Source organism: Neofelis nebulosa, chromosome 16 (genome assembly GCF_028018385.1).
Source record: "Neofelis nebulosa isolate mNeoNeb1 chromosome 16, mNeoNeb1.pri, whole genome shotgun sequence".
In the NCBI taxonomy this organism is placed as follows: Eukaryota; Metazoa; Chordata; class Mammalia; order Carnivora; family Felidae; genus Neofelis; species Neofelis nebulosa.
In genome coordinates, this window is record NC_080797.1 from 20,257,084 (window position 1) to 20,271,864 (window position 14,781).

General features: G+C 54.1%; 1 long non-coding RNA gene across 2 annotated transcripts; it reads right to left on the minus strand.

Annotated features, from left to right (window-relative positions):
* Positions 1–2,200: 2,200 nt before the first annotated feature.
* Positions 2,201–13,244, minus strand: LOC131497398 (uncharacterized). 2 transcript variants are annotated; one of them, XR_009254947.1, is made up of 3 exons: positions 13,150–13,244; positions 4,166–4,300; positions 2,201–2,806 (listed from the first exon to the last, which is right to left on the minus strand). It is a non-coding gene; the product is annotated as an uncharacterized LOC131497398 (long non-coding RNA). The 2 variants fall into 2 exon arrangements; XR_009254948.1 differs by having other exon boundaries at positions 2,201–2,902.
* Between the last annotated feature and the right edge of the window lie 1,537 nt (positions 13,245–14,781).

Here is a 14,781-nt window from a genome sequence, read left to right on the forward strand (position 1 = left end):
TTGCTCCTGCACCACTATAGGCTGAGTGTGACCACATCCAAACTGATCAGACAGCTTATTGGCATGCTAGACGGAAAGGAACCCCAATGCCCCTTGTCCCCATCATCCTCGGTTTGCACTTGTCCAAAGTAGCTGCTGGGAAGCTAGCTGGAGGCCAGGAGAGTCACCTCGGCCAGTTGAGGAGGGATGGGCAAGGGTGGCAAGGGTGATCCTGCAAAGAGTGTGGGGTCAGGGGCCAGTAGGGTGTGTCGGGAGAGGGCTTTGAGTCTTGACCAATTGGAGAAAAACAGATTGTGACTTACCACAGGTGGAAATGACAAATGATGGCCCGGGAAAACGACCGTAGACTTTATCAACCACAGGATACATGACCGAAGAGATCACCAGAAGCAGGAGGAGGTGGCTGTCCTTCTTGTCTCAAGGATATAGCTGGCCACGGACCTCCCCACTCATACCCAAGCTCATGATGCTGTGACTCTCCGTTTACCTGAGTTCTCCATGCAGGCTCCAGTGACTCAAACCCAAGTTGCCGGATCAGACAGGGCTCCCCTCACCCCATTATCCTTGCCATTGAGCTGGTGAAAGCTGGTGGAGACAGAGCACCCCCTTAATAGACAAAAGAAACAGCAGTATGAGTGACTGTATGGCCCGCTCCACATGGCCTGGTGGTTTTCCTCTTAGGCTCCCCAGAGAATTTTCCTTTGCTTACCTAGGCTGGCCAGAAGGGCTGCCTCTTCCAACGTCCCCCAGGCAACCACTCCATGTCAGCTAGGACTCCTGAACCCGTGGCAACCTGCCAGATGCTGCTTCTGGAAGTGAGACCTTACAGGCTGGCTGTCCCCCAGCAACACTGCTGTTCTCATTGGGTCAGGATGACCTCTTAGGAGGGTGCCAGGCCTGGCATACACTCTCTTCTGGAAAAAAACAGCCTCCCACTCTCCTGTTTAGGTAGATTCCATGTCAGTTTCAAGGGGGAGGTCTCCTGGGCACTCAACAGTTCTGTTGGGCCTTGGAAATGAAATAGGATTTTGACTGACCTTAGTGGGGGGCTCCTTCTATCTTTTATTCTCTATAGTGACCACCAAGCTTGGTCTAGGGGTTCACCCTTTCCCCATTCCTTTCCCTTTCTTTATAGCCTCAGTTTTGGACATTTATGTCACTCTATCTCTGTCCACCTATCCACCCACCCACCTACCCATCCACCACCCATTCAACCACCATCCAGTCACCCACCACCTGCCCACCTTCCACCCTTCAATTCACCCATCCATTTACCTACCATTCAGCCCTCCACCCACCACCCACCCACCCATCCATCCACCCATCTATCCATCCATCCACCCACCCACCATCCCTCCACCCATCTATCCATCCATCTACCCACCCACCATCCACCCATTCACTCACTCATTCACCACCCACCCATCCATCCATCCACCCACCTACCCACCATCCATCCACTCATCTATCCATCTGTCCACCCACCCACCATCCATCCACCTATCTATCCATCCATCCACCCACCCACCAGCCATCCATTTACTCACCCATCTACCCACCTGCAATCTACCCACTCATCATGCACCCATTCACCCACCCATCCACTACACACCCACCTATCCATCCACCCACCCACTCACCCACTATCTGCCCACCATCTACCCTTCAATTCACCCATTCATCCACCTACCATTCACCCCTCCACCCACCATCTACCCATCCACTCACCCATCCATCCACCCACCCATCCACCCCATTCACCATCCATGCACCATCCACCCATCTATCCATCCATCTACCCACCATCTATCCATCCATTCACCCATCCATCTAGATATCCCCCCACCCTACTTATCTATCTCCCTTTGCCTTTCCCCCCCTTTTTTGATCTAGGCTAGAATTTCCCAAAGGAATTTCAGCAAAAAGTAAAGGAAATAAATACATGAAATGTAAACCTTCCTCTTCAAACTGCAAACAATGCATAACACAGTCAGGCTTTCAAAATTTTACACCTGCCTGATCCCCTGGTAGCTGAAGCTGTCACTCTCAGCGTGGTGTAGTGGTTATGGAAATGGACTTGAGAGACAGACTGACTGGGCTCAAATCACAGCTCTTCTGCTGACCCTGTGGCCCTGGACAGGTTTCTCTGCCTCAGGGCCTCTTCTGTAAAATGGGAATAACACAAGTAACTCTTTCAAAGTTGTGAGAAAGAAATCGATTATTTAATATGTGCAAAAAACTTAACCAGGGCTTGGGGTATAGTAAGTGATATGATATCTGAGGGTCACTTCTTGTTACTAGTCCTGGGCACATAAACTCTGTCTGAAGACCTTCCTGGGCACCTAATTTTGGTTCCTGGGCAAGTCCTCCTTTGACTCGAGGCTGCTGCATACAGCTATGCAGGTTGCACACTGCACACTCTGACTCTGTGCATCCACCCCTCTGCTCCTCCTAGGGAAGACTTAGGCCAGTGCTTCAGGAAGACAGTCGTGGCAAGCAGTGTCTGCAGTAAGACGGATGGGCGATCTGCAAGATCCTGGATGGATGAAGTTCCCTCTTCCAGGAGCACAGATGCATAGAAGAGTCTTTGAGCAGGACCTGGGGAGGCTGAGAGGCAAGGGGCAGCCGTGGATGCTGAGAGCTTCAGGACCAAGAGGGAGAGGGACTGGAGCAGGGCCTGAAGTTGCAGACCTGCAGGCAGTGCTGGCTTCATGGTAGTCATACCAGGCCTCGTGCTCAGAAGGGGCCCCTCATTTTCACTCTGCGCTGGGCTCCCAAGCTTTGTGGCTGGTCCTGCATGTTAGGCCTGGGTTGCAAAGGAGAACAGAGAACCCACAGGGGGTTGGTCAACTTTGAGGTGAAGCCGAGGGTCCAGGAGGAGAATGGTCAGTGGAAGAGCGTTCTGTGGGTGGGAGAAAATACTGAATTGGGATGTGGCACCATTGTGTTAGGTCTCTTCGAACTCATGGTGATGCTGTGGCTTCTGTCCAACCCCCTCCCCCCCAACCCCCACCCCGGCAGAGGCCTGTGTAGACATACATGTTACGGGGAGAGGTTTGTATCAGACACGCCATGCACATCATTGTGCTCCTCTCTGGCCCTCCTTCTTCAGCCACTGCTGTGGCTGTCCGTTCTGTGTGGCCCTTAGCTGGCCCTGTCAGTGCCTGGCCCCTGGCCCATCCAGGCCACTCTTGATCCTGCTCTGGGCTTTCTGATGGCACCATATGAGATGTCAGAGGGGCCCGCTCAGGAATCACACACCTACAGCTTGGAAGCATGGAGGAGCTGAGGCCGGGGGGGCGGGAACCAATGGTCAATGCTTTTCCCTTGTGTTTCTTGGGACAAACAATCTCCTGAGCCCTGTAAGCTTGAGCTCTGGGCGCCTGTCCTTGTGGCCCAGCTCAACACGGAGCACATCCTTGAATTGGCTCTCCTCCTTCCCTGCCTCACACTGCTGTTCCCTGGAAGCACAGATATAAATAATCTTGTGAAGGGCAGACTCAAGATGGCGTCCAAGGTTCCCTGCCTCCTGCGGTTCCCTGTGGAATCCCCCCACCGCCACCCCGCCTTGAGTGTGGGCCCAACTGCTTGCCTCTAATATGGTGGGATGCCACTTCTGTGATCAGGTTCCAAGAGATTATTACTTCTGTCTTATTTGTAGACTCTATGGCCTCTTTGCACACTTTGATGCATCAAGCTGCCCATGTTGAAAGGCCCATGTGGCTGGGAACTAGGACCCTCCACTCAGTAGGTGCTTCTGGCATCCCCTAGACTTTGCGAACCACTGCAGATCCTGAATGGAGAGGTGCTTCAATCAGATCTTTTGAACGGAGTCCACCCACATTCTCCGTCTGTTCCCGAGGAAAGTTCTATAAACAAGGGGAGAATGTCAACATGTGTATGGAGTGCTTTGAACCTGCTGGGCATCTCAGGTACCATTTCAACACGTCCCAGTACAGCAGGGCTTGAGATTGTTGTCCCAACCAAGTTCAAGGCTGCCTGTGGCAGGCTGTTGCTGGAAGAGAGAGACTACCTGTGGCCTTCCTGTGCGTCTTTAACCTCTGCAGACAGGATGGGAACTGGCGTGATGCAGAAAGACTGAGCAGCAGTGGGAGAGACTGATGTGAGACATCTTGAAGAGCTTCTAGGCCGTTAGGAGTCTTACCAATTCCTCTGAGTGTCAGGAAGGGGTCGATAGAGGGCAAACAGCCCCAGAAGCAGGGCTGAGACGAATGGCTGCTTTTAATCTGTAGACGCTGGGCTTGGTCTTGAGCGGACTAACCTCACAGACATTCACGACCTGTTGTAAGCAAGACACAAACACAGCCGTCATCAAATATCACGTTGCTCTCCGTCTTAGCGAGAAAGAGAGAGAAAAGAAAACAAAGAAGTGGAGGAAAGACGTTTCATGTTTTTCTAATAGAATAAGGTAAGGAGCGGGAAAGACAATTTGAGCTCAGCACTTCCGAACTGCCAGCACAGGCCCCTCCTCCCCCGGCAACAAGAACCACAAAGCCAAGTTCGATAAAGATGAAAAACAGCACAGCACGAGGGCTTCTCCAGAATGAGCTGCGCGTCCCTAGTGAGGCCTGGAGGGAAGAGAGGTGAAGGGCTTTTGGAAATTGGCCATTTTTTTGAGGTGGTAGATGCTTCTGGCTCTGGAAATGGAAAGGCAGCAGCAAAGGCAGATGAAGGCTGTCGAGGGGCTGGGCCTCAAAGGTGTGCGGTGCAAGCAAGGTTGTGACAGGTGTCAATCAGCATTGACAGCCGCTGGGTTCAGGGCTTTGCCGCAATCGGCCTTGGAGTAGCAGGTAAGAGCAGCTTTTGGGATTCAAGAGAGAGGAAAGGCAGGACGGTTGGGAGCCTGCTTTTCAGAGGCATTTGGCTCCTGGCCTGGTTGTTACCCTGAGCAGCTCTCTGACCCTGCGCTGGGCACTGTCCCTCTGTGAGCCTCGGTTTCTTTATCTGTAACAGGAAGTGGGTGGGCTACATCATCGTTTCTTCACCCTGGAGGGGCAGGGCCCGGGCATCACTGGTTTTTAAAAGCTTCCCAGAAGATTCTCAAAGCTGGGTGGAGAACCACAGGCCTGGAGCCTACACAGCTGGACGTTGGCCCCTGGCAATCTCTACAGACTCTTCAAAATGAGAAAATGAAAGTCCACAGGGCAGCACCATGGCCCTGTGTCCAGACTTCTCCACCAGGAATAGCCGAGGACACTTGAATCCCTGTAACTGGGGTCACACCAGGGCCCCGTGACAGCCCTGGGGAGGGAGGCCCGCGTGGGATTATGCAGCAGCCGCAGGGACCCAGGTGAGTTAGCGGTGCCCAGAATGTGCCCAGCCAGCTTTGAGGTGGCCACCCCAGGAATACGACCCCCACAGAACAGGCCTGGACACTTGTCGTGATGGAAGGGGCGGGGAGACAGGGGAACCGCACCTGACATCTCCTCAAAACCAAGTCTTTGTCCCCGATAAGCGCAACTCAACACGAATGCCATTGGCTCCCCCTAAGGACTGGTTGGGGCTGGGCTCTTCTGGAAAAACAGATAAAGACCACCCCTTTTCACTTGTTCTTTCTTTCTTTTGCTGTCACATCAAAGCCATTTTATTGGTATATGTTCAAGAAATGCTTTTTAATCTCTCAAATTATAGCTTCTCTATATGTTCTTGTCGTTGTAAATTACACGGTGATTCCATGAGCCTTTTTTTTTTTTTTTTTTTGCTGGTGTCAATTAAAAGACTCCCCCCGGGGAGGCCTCTGCTGTGGAGTTTCACCCACACGCTCACACCTCTGTGACTGTGTCGCTCCCGCCTCTCTGTCTGGCCTCCTGCAGCCTCGGAGACCATCAGCCGCGCTTCGCCATCATCCCGGGCCTGGCTGTGGCATTTCTACTGCAGCCGTGGGGAAGGCAGGCCCTTCTAAGCAAACCCAGCTGCCCAGGCTTCCCCAGGAGATGCTGGCCTCCCACAGGCGCCCTGCTGTCCTCGGGGCCCGAGGCTCCCACAGCCGGGCGTGGGCTCCAGGCTCGGCGGCCTTGCCTCCCCAACCTGTTGGCAGTGCTAATTGCCTGGCGCACGGGCAGCTCTCTGTCACATCACCCAGCCTCCCCAGCTAATGACTCATTCTTGCACGGCCATTTGTTTGTGCTGGTTTCAGACAGACTAATGCTTTTAATGGCACATAATCATTTTTCAGAAGTCATTTGATGCCACTAATCATCTCGGTAATACGCCGCGATGGAACGCATAATGACATTCGGAACAGGACAAATGGCAGCGTGATTCCTGCCTTCCCCGCTTTAATCTATATTTTACCACATGCCTGGCTGTTAATGACACTGAGTACCGTTAATAAACAGCTGCCTTACGGGTTTCTCCCCCTCGGGGGTTTGGAAGGGCAGGGTGTACCTGTTAAAAATAATTCCTTCCGGGAGTGACCGTGAGCAGGTGTGAGGAGAGGAAAGGAAGAAGCTGGAGGGTGAAGCTTCCAGAAAGTCTCACCCTCCTTGCCAGGGGCAAAGGCCTGGCTTAGATGTGTTCTGCTCAGATGGGATGTGAGCGCCCACTGAGAGGACCAGACGGAGGGGAGCACGTGCAAGTTCGCAAGGATTCTGGGCCGGGGTTCTCTAGAGCCGGAAAGTTCCATGGAGGGATGGATCTTCACGAGCAGGCCCTGGGGAGCCAGGCCAGGGCGGGCACAGCGTCATCTGGCAGGTACCCTGGGGGGTGGCCTTGTCCTCACCAAGAAACCGGATTCAGTGCAAGGACCCTCCTGAGACCTTGTGGCTGGAGCAAGACATCCCGGGGAGACTGTTGAGCACACGGCACACGCCTCCTTCCAGGGTGGGGGGTCTTGTCAGGCTGGGGATCCTGGACACACGCCATTCTTCCCGAGACACGGGTGCTTGGGGGCTCTAGGAAGAGTGGGAATCGGCCGCTGCCCGGGATTTCCATCCTTAGATGGTTCTGTTCAGTTGCAAAGTCGATAAAATCCTGGCTCTGCACAAGCCCCTGAGTCAGAGGGGCCTAAAAATCGGCCATATTCAGATCGCTTCACTGGCCCTATATTCCTTATGACAAATCTTAGAGAAGTGACTTAAATAACTTTACCCTAATGTCTGCCAGAGAGTAACTGCTCAATAAAATGCAGTGATTACAGTAAATAGTAATGACAAGGGGCGGGCTGGGCACCACTTCAGGAGACCAGGGCACAGGGGCAGAGGGCGCATGTCTTGGGTTCTGGCAACAGACCTTTTCCATTCTTGGGGTCCCGCCTTCCTGAGGGGGCGCCGTCTAGACGGGAGGGCTAGTTTTCTTTCCCACCTCTGTGTCCTTCTCTTGGGTCTCCAGGGAGGGCCATGGCATTTTGAGTCCCCACGGGTGAGTCCCTGCATGCTAACGAGCCTGGAAATCTGGGGGCGGGGCAGGCCAAGGGGAGCCAGCGTGGGCCTCCGGAGCCTGCGGACCGTGATCCAGGAGGCTAAAAGCAGGGCTGTTGACGTCAGAGGACAAGATCTCCGCCCTGGCTCTGTCACATAGCAAGTGTTCAACACGGCGCCGTTAACCGCTCTGAGTCTCGTTTGCTCATTTATAAAAGGATATTAATGGCATCGGCCTCGCCGAGGACCAGTGGGAAGATTAAATAAAGCAATGCATGTGAAATCCCGAGCACAGAGTAGGCCCTCATGCAACATTAATTATTACAGTTGATGCTGTGAGCAGGTCTGGTGGCGCTGTTGGACTCAGGGAGCCCCCGGGCGAGGGGGAAATTGGAGCTCAGACCCAGGTGGGTGCATCAGGATAGGTGTTTGAAGGGACAAGGCAGACCACCTCCATCTTGGGAGGGTTCCTCCACGAACGTGGGGGTCTGCAGTGGGGTTTTCTCTCCAGTGCTGCCTCCCCCGGGCTGTGCTCAACCCCCTGTTGATATTACATCAAGAAGATGCACAGAGATTCGGTGGAAAGCCATCTGTCAGCAAGTGGGAAAGCCCCCGGCGTCCTTGCCAGTGTTTAATAATTTAGCGTTAGCTGCTGGATGAGGCCTGACCAGGGCTCTGACATCCATTTTAATAAAGTCCTTCTCTACCCTCCTCGAGCGCCGGCCCCGGGGGGGACCATGGGCTCTCACAAACCCCGCACACTCCCATCCACCCTGGCCTCCCGCTCACAAGCAGGGCAGACACTGAATATAGACACACAAGGCCCGGTTCCGGGAGAAATGTTGGAAACACATGTTCTGGAGGCACACGCTGTGTGCAGGCCGGCTTGCACCAAGGCCCGCTCAGAAGAGCTTTCTGGAAACCCAAAGCGGTAGTAGTCACCGACACTTATGAATGGGCTGTTCTTGTGGGCCATATGCTGGCTGTCTTTTAAATGATCTCCTGCCACCCTCCTCCAAGATCTGGAGAGAGGAAACCAGGTCTCAGAAAAGTACAGTGAAGCTCACAAGTGTAGAATAGGGATCCAACCTAGTGTTCGATTCCAATATTTCCACTCTTCAACACGTTGGAGCGATGCACATTTTTCTTGGCTAAATAAGAAACTGAGACTGGCTTTCTGCAACCTTCTTTCCCTCCCTCCCTCCCTCAATTCCCTTCTCCTTTCCTCCCTCCCATCTGTCATTAAATATTGCTCTGATGATTTTTATTCAACTAGGTCTATGCTAGAGGTGGAGAGAACGAATATGTCTAAGGGCGCTTTCCTGTGGAGTGAAGTCCGGTGAACCTGCTGCCTGGGATCCCAGGAGGAAATGATCTGGAGACCTGTAGCCCCGAATTCTCCATTTTGGGGTCCACTCTGATGGCTCAGGCCAAGAAGCATAGTGTGGAGAGGGTAGTCATTGCTCAGAGAAAGCTAGGCAGACCCCAAGAGCCCAAGTCCCTAAGCAGAGCCTCAGGGCCTTGGGCCACTCTTGCGTGTCCCCCTGGGGATATAGAAACTGGCAAATAGTTGCTTATACGGTGTGTTGCCCTGGGATTTCCCTGGGTATATTTGTGGCTGATAATGGGAGCCTGGGAGTTGGGATAGCAGGCTCAGGGCAGTGCTGCCTGGAGCAGGGGTGAGGACGGGGGTATGGAAGGTAACAGGGAGGGGGTGGCAGCAAATCCTAGTCAGTGGAGCTGGGACTGCAGCCCCCTCCCCAACGCCCCACCCCTCCCTTCCTTTCTCTGTTTTTCCCGCCTAAGTACAAACGATGGAGAGTGGGCATCGGAGGGCGGCAAGCCGTGGGGATAACTATATTTACTCGCAGGCACTGGCTGCCATGTCTGTCTAGTGAAACCTGCAATTTCATTGTTTCAAGAGCACAAACGTGCCAGGAAAACACATCTCTGATGGCCTCTTCTTTCTGCTTCCTGCTAGTGGTTCCCCAGCGTCTCATGGATGAATCTTTTCTCCCTACGCATCCTGGAGGGCCATTCTTCCAGGGCCACGCACCCACGAAATGGGGCATTGAGGCATCAGGTGTAAGAGTTGGAAGCACTCGCCCCGCAAGGCAGGCAGAAGGGCGATCCTGGACACTAAGTCCCCGGGCGCAGGACCGTGTGTGGTTCTGCATTGCACCCCCGCACCCCGTACACCGCCCCACCTCCAGGAGGGACTCCAGAATTGCTCATTCGAGAAATGGACAGAAGGTGGCTCGGACAGCCCCATCTATGGTATCCAGACTACCCTCACCTCTTTCTAGCCCTGTGGTCCTATGTTCTCATCTCTAAATGGAGATCGTGGTGCCTGCCTTTGGTTTTTTCCTGAGGATTAAGTGAAATAACAGATGTCAGGTGTTTGGCTCAGGGTAGGTAAGTGCCCATTCAACACCTATGGACCCTACAAGCCACCCCTGCTCCACCCACACAGTGGAAGCTACTGGGCAGTAAAAGAGAGTCAATTATTGTACATATAGCCCCATGGATGCATCTGAAATACAGTTTACTAAGCAAAGGAAACTAGATTCAGCACTACTCAGTGAATGTGACCTGTTGGAAAAGACCAAACCATTGGGGGAAAAAGAACCAGGTTGGGGCACCTGGGTGGCTCAGTCTGTTAAGCATCCAACTCTTGATTTTGGCTCAGGTCATGATCTTACGGTTCATGAGACTGAGCCTCGCATCAGGCTCTGCATTGACAGTGCGGAGCCTGCTTGGGATTCTCTCTCGCCCTCTCTCTCTGTCCCTCCCCTGTTCTCTCTCATGCTCCCTCTGCCTCTCTCAAATAAACAAACTTAAAAAAAAACAAAAACTTTAACAACAACTGGTCAGTGGTGTCCAGAGGTTGGGAGAGGGAGAAAAAGTTGACCGCAGAGGGCACGAAGGAACTTTCTGGGGCGATGGAGCTGTTCTGCATCTTGTATGCAATAGTGCTGTCAGTGTATGCATTTGTTACAACTCCCAGAGCATTCCACTTTCTAAAAGGGTCAACTCCACTGTATGGAAATAATATCTTAATTAAAGGAAATGAAACAAAAAAAGTCTATGGACCCTGAAATGATGAAAAAACCCGGAAGAGCCTCTCTGGCCTTTGGAAGACTCTCGTGGTTGGCTGTGTCCCGATCTCTTTCATCACCTTCTGCTCCGAAGGCCACAGGAGGCAAGGGCATTTCCTGCCGGTGGGGAGAGGGGGTCCAGGACTCTGGCTTGGATGAACGCTTGTCTGGGGAAATGCAGCCAAAGTGGAAACTTCCCACCTGAAGGTGATGCCTGAACGTTGGCTAACGGGGGCCCAGTGGTTCGCGTCCGGGAAATAGCTAATGGTAGTGGGATCACCAGGTTAAGAAAGCCAGAGCCCGTTAGGGAGGTGGGGGCAGTGTGGTGGAGGACAGGGGCTAATGGGGAGCGCGTGGTAGGGGTGCACTCCCCGCCTGATGGATGGCTTCAGTCAAGTGGCAAACCCATGGGCACGAGCGTGCCTCCTGCAATAGGTCAACTTCGGTCCAGCGGGCTGCAAAGGTCCTGTTAGTGCCGCCGTCATTAAGCAATATAGACACAGGTAATTTGCTTCACTCTTTGGATGCAGAGCAAAATGACTCATCATTATCTTATTAATGCAATCAGGGGCTGAAAGCGAAGCCCGACTGGCATTTCGCCTCAGCAGCACTTTCTGGAGGGGTCAGATGTTCGCAGCCCTCTGGCTCACTTCCCTGACATTTTCTCTCCCTTCCCAAGACCTCATGCTTTGTTCCCCCACCTCCCTGGGTCACTGGGCAGGAGCTCCCCCCGCATGGTGTTCTGGGCCAGTGAGCCTCCCTCTGAATCCTGGCCCCGGGGTGGCTGCCTTGGCAACCTGGCTGGGCTTCAGGGAGCCTTCCAGAAATGTTGGGGGTGGGGGGGCTGGACGCCTGGGCTTAGAAGAGGGAGTGCCTTCTGGGGACATCCTTCGTGCAGTGCACATTGCCGCACACTTTACATGAGCTATGCCGTCCCGGGGCTGGTACTGTTCCTCTCTACCCTGTGGCTGTGCACATGAGGGCTTGGGAAGGGTGTGCATGCCATGCATCCGGCCACACAGAACAGCACCCAGCTGCGAGTGACTGAAATCACAGGAATCTGGTGTGGGATCTGGGGGCACATCAACACAGTGACGCCCGCGCTCTGGCCAGGCAGCCTCTTGAGGTTTTCTCGGCTTTTCCATTTTATCACGAGATGGTGGCAGAGGCCCAGGCCTCACCTCCTCACCCATCTGTGTTCAAAGGCAGCAAGGAGTAACAGGCAAGGGTTTCCATCTCCTCTCCCTCTTGCTCTTTCTTCCTTCTCCTCCTCCTCCATTTCTCCCTTAAAAAAGTAAGGTGAGGCTGGGGCTCCTGGGTGGCTCAGTCGGTTGAGCCTCCGACTGCGGCTTAGGTCACGATCTCGTGGTTTGTGAGTTCGAGCCCCGCGTCGGGCTCTGCCCTGACAGCTCGGAGCCTGGAGCCTGCTTCGGATTCTGCATCTCCCTCTCTCTCTGCCCCTCCCTTGCTCGTGCTCTGTCTCTCTCTGTCTCTCAAAAATAGATGTAAAAAAATTAAAAAAAAAAAAAAAGTAAGGCGAGGCAATATTTCCCAGAGACCTCAGTGGATTCCCTTGCCTCTCACTGACCAGGACTGCCCATATGTTCAAGTCCTAGCTACAGGGGGTAGGGGAGTCCTTGGTGATTTTGGCTCTGGGGGCAGGTGACGGGCAGTGCCGTGAAGAGGTTCAGTACCTTGCCTGAGACTATCACCTAAGCGGTGCCCGGCCAGGGTTCTGGGTTTGTCCCCAGAACGCATACTCTGAACTCTTAAGCCAAAGTTCAGGGTCCTCCCTAGGCAGTGGTGGGGAGGGTGGGGTGAGGTGGGGGGGGGGTGGAGAAGTAAGAAAAGCCAGAATCAGCTTCCCCCTTTGGACGCCAAAGAGCTCGTGCAGGAGGGAGAACGGTGTGCGTTTGGTGAAAACAAACACGAACAAAACAGAACTCTTAATAAACCAGCCTAAGTCCAGCCTCACAGAAACCGCCCGCCAATAAAAGTTCTAATATCTTCTCCTTCTTCTCCTTCTTCTCCTTCTTCTCCTCCTTCTCCTCCTTCTCCTCCTTCTCCTCCTTCTCCTCCTTCTCCTCCTTCTCCTCCTTCTCCTCCTTCTCCTCCTTCTTCTTCTTCTTCTTCTTCTTCAAGGTTATTTATTAATTTTGAAAGAAAGAGAGCACACGCAGAGTAGGGGCAGAGAGAGCAGAGAGAGAATCCCAAGCAGGTTCCAAGCTCTCAGCACAGAGCCCGATGCGGGGCTTGAACTCACGGGCTGGAAGATCATGACTGGAGCCAAAGGCAGATGCTTAACTGACTGAGCCACCCAGGCGCCCCCATAGAATATAGTCTTACGGGACAATCCTCAGCATCCAGAGGGCATTTCCTCCTACGTTTTCTGGTCTGGCTTCCCTGACATACGGAATCACTGAGGGCAAGGTGACACTCCACGCCGCTGGGGGTGAGGTCTGCAAACGCTCAGGCCTGAACAGACAGCAGCCCTGAACCCTGGGACTGTCAGCCGCTGGGTGCCGCCCCCCGCTGCTGGTACCCACATAGCCCCTCCCGTTTGGTCAACCTGATGGCTGGCCATCGTCCCCAGCACTAAGGGGCCACAGCGGCCAGGCTCGCCCTCGCCCACCCCCCCACCCCTGGGACAGCTGTCGAGCACAGAACATCACCTTGTCACTTCTGCTTTGCTTGTTCTCCGATTCCTTCCCTTGCTCCTCCTTGCTCGTCAGGATTGCTTTGGTTCCTGTAAGCTATGCCTGATTTGGAAGGTAAAAAGCAAGAAACAAAACTTGGGAAACCAGAAACATTAATTTTTCACACTATAGTACATCAGAAGCTCTGGATGGAGTGGGCTGGGGGTGGAGGGTACCGCGGGCCCTTTCTCGCTTCCCCTAGGGAATGAAGCCTGGGTTTTCCTTAAGAATCAGAGGGCGTTTCCTCCCATATTTCCAGCCCCTGCCTCCCCATCGCCGAGGGGCTCCCTGTCACATGCGGGGGCATTGCTGTGCAGGAGGATGAGTGGGAGCAGGGGCACGGGTGTTACTGAGCTTTAAGTGGCTCTGGGGAAGGGGAGAAACGCAGACAGGACAGGGAAGGAAAAGGACGATGGAGCTCACATTTATTTCGTGCTTGCTCTGTGCGCGGGGTTCTTGGCACACCTCAGAGGAAAGCGCTTTTACCCCATTTATAGGTGATGAGACAGACGCAAAGGAAGACTAAGGAACTTTCCAAAGGTCACAGCCGGTAAGAGGCAGGGCTGGAGGGCTTGAAGCCACCTGCGTAGACAACCCCAAAGCCCTGGAACCCAGGCGGGCAGTGTGGCTCAGTGGTCTGGGCCAGAAGGAGGCCTGGGAGTGCGGGGTTCCCACCGTGCCTGGGTTCTGCTGAGCCACAGCGGGCCTCAGTTTCCTCACCTGTGCAGAACTGGCCTGAGCTCGTTTCCAGCGACCACTCTCGGTGGGAGGGGCTTCCTCCCTGCTCTATGAAGACCACATGGGCTGTGGTCTCTCGCTGGAAACAGGGAGGCTGGCTTCTTCTGGTCCCATGATGCAGGACTGTCGGCCTTGGGGATCGGGGTTGGGCTGCACCCACTGGGTAGGCAGCAGGTGTGCGGAGGGAAGCACTGGCCAGTGCCCCAGGGAGCGCAGCCGCTCTGGGGGCCTTGCAACAGCCCGTGAGACGTTACTTCCTGCGTTACTTTTTCTTCCTTTTCTCTCCCTACACCGGCTCCCCATGCGCCCTCCCCTCCTCCCTTCCTCTCACCCCAAGAAAAAGGCAGGCTGTTCGGGGAGGGGGTGGAGAGAGTGCTTTTGTCCTTTTCCCATCTGGAAAGGAATAGAGAGCGGACCCTAGGAGTCCCCAGAGGGATTCCAGCCTCCATCAGGAAGAGGCGCTCCCAAGTCATGAGGCAGGTGCAGTCACGTGGCTCGCCCGAGCCTCCAGGTTCTGTCTGTGAGTCATTCTCGGGAAGCCTCCCAGCCCTCCATGGAGAAGGCTGTCCGGCTGCCAGAAATTCTGTCACTGAGTCATCTCGAACGGCAAGTGAGTTTGTCATGATATCCGGTTTCTGCACAGATCAGAAGCTCCGAGGGCCCGGTGGGCCAGGCGAGCTGGACTAGTGCAGCTCATTCTGAGTGGCTCAAGGAGAGGCCCAAAGAGAAGGAGAAAAATAGCTCACAAGCAGCCAGTGGCACTTCGGTGCTGGGAGTTGCCCAGTAACCTCACATAGTTGTCCTGACTGTCTCACGAGGGAGGTGCTAACATTTAGCCCCATTTCCGAGATGAGGAAGCTGAGGCAGGGA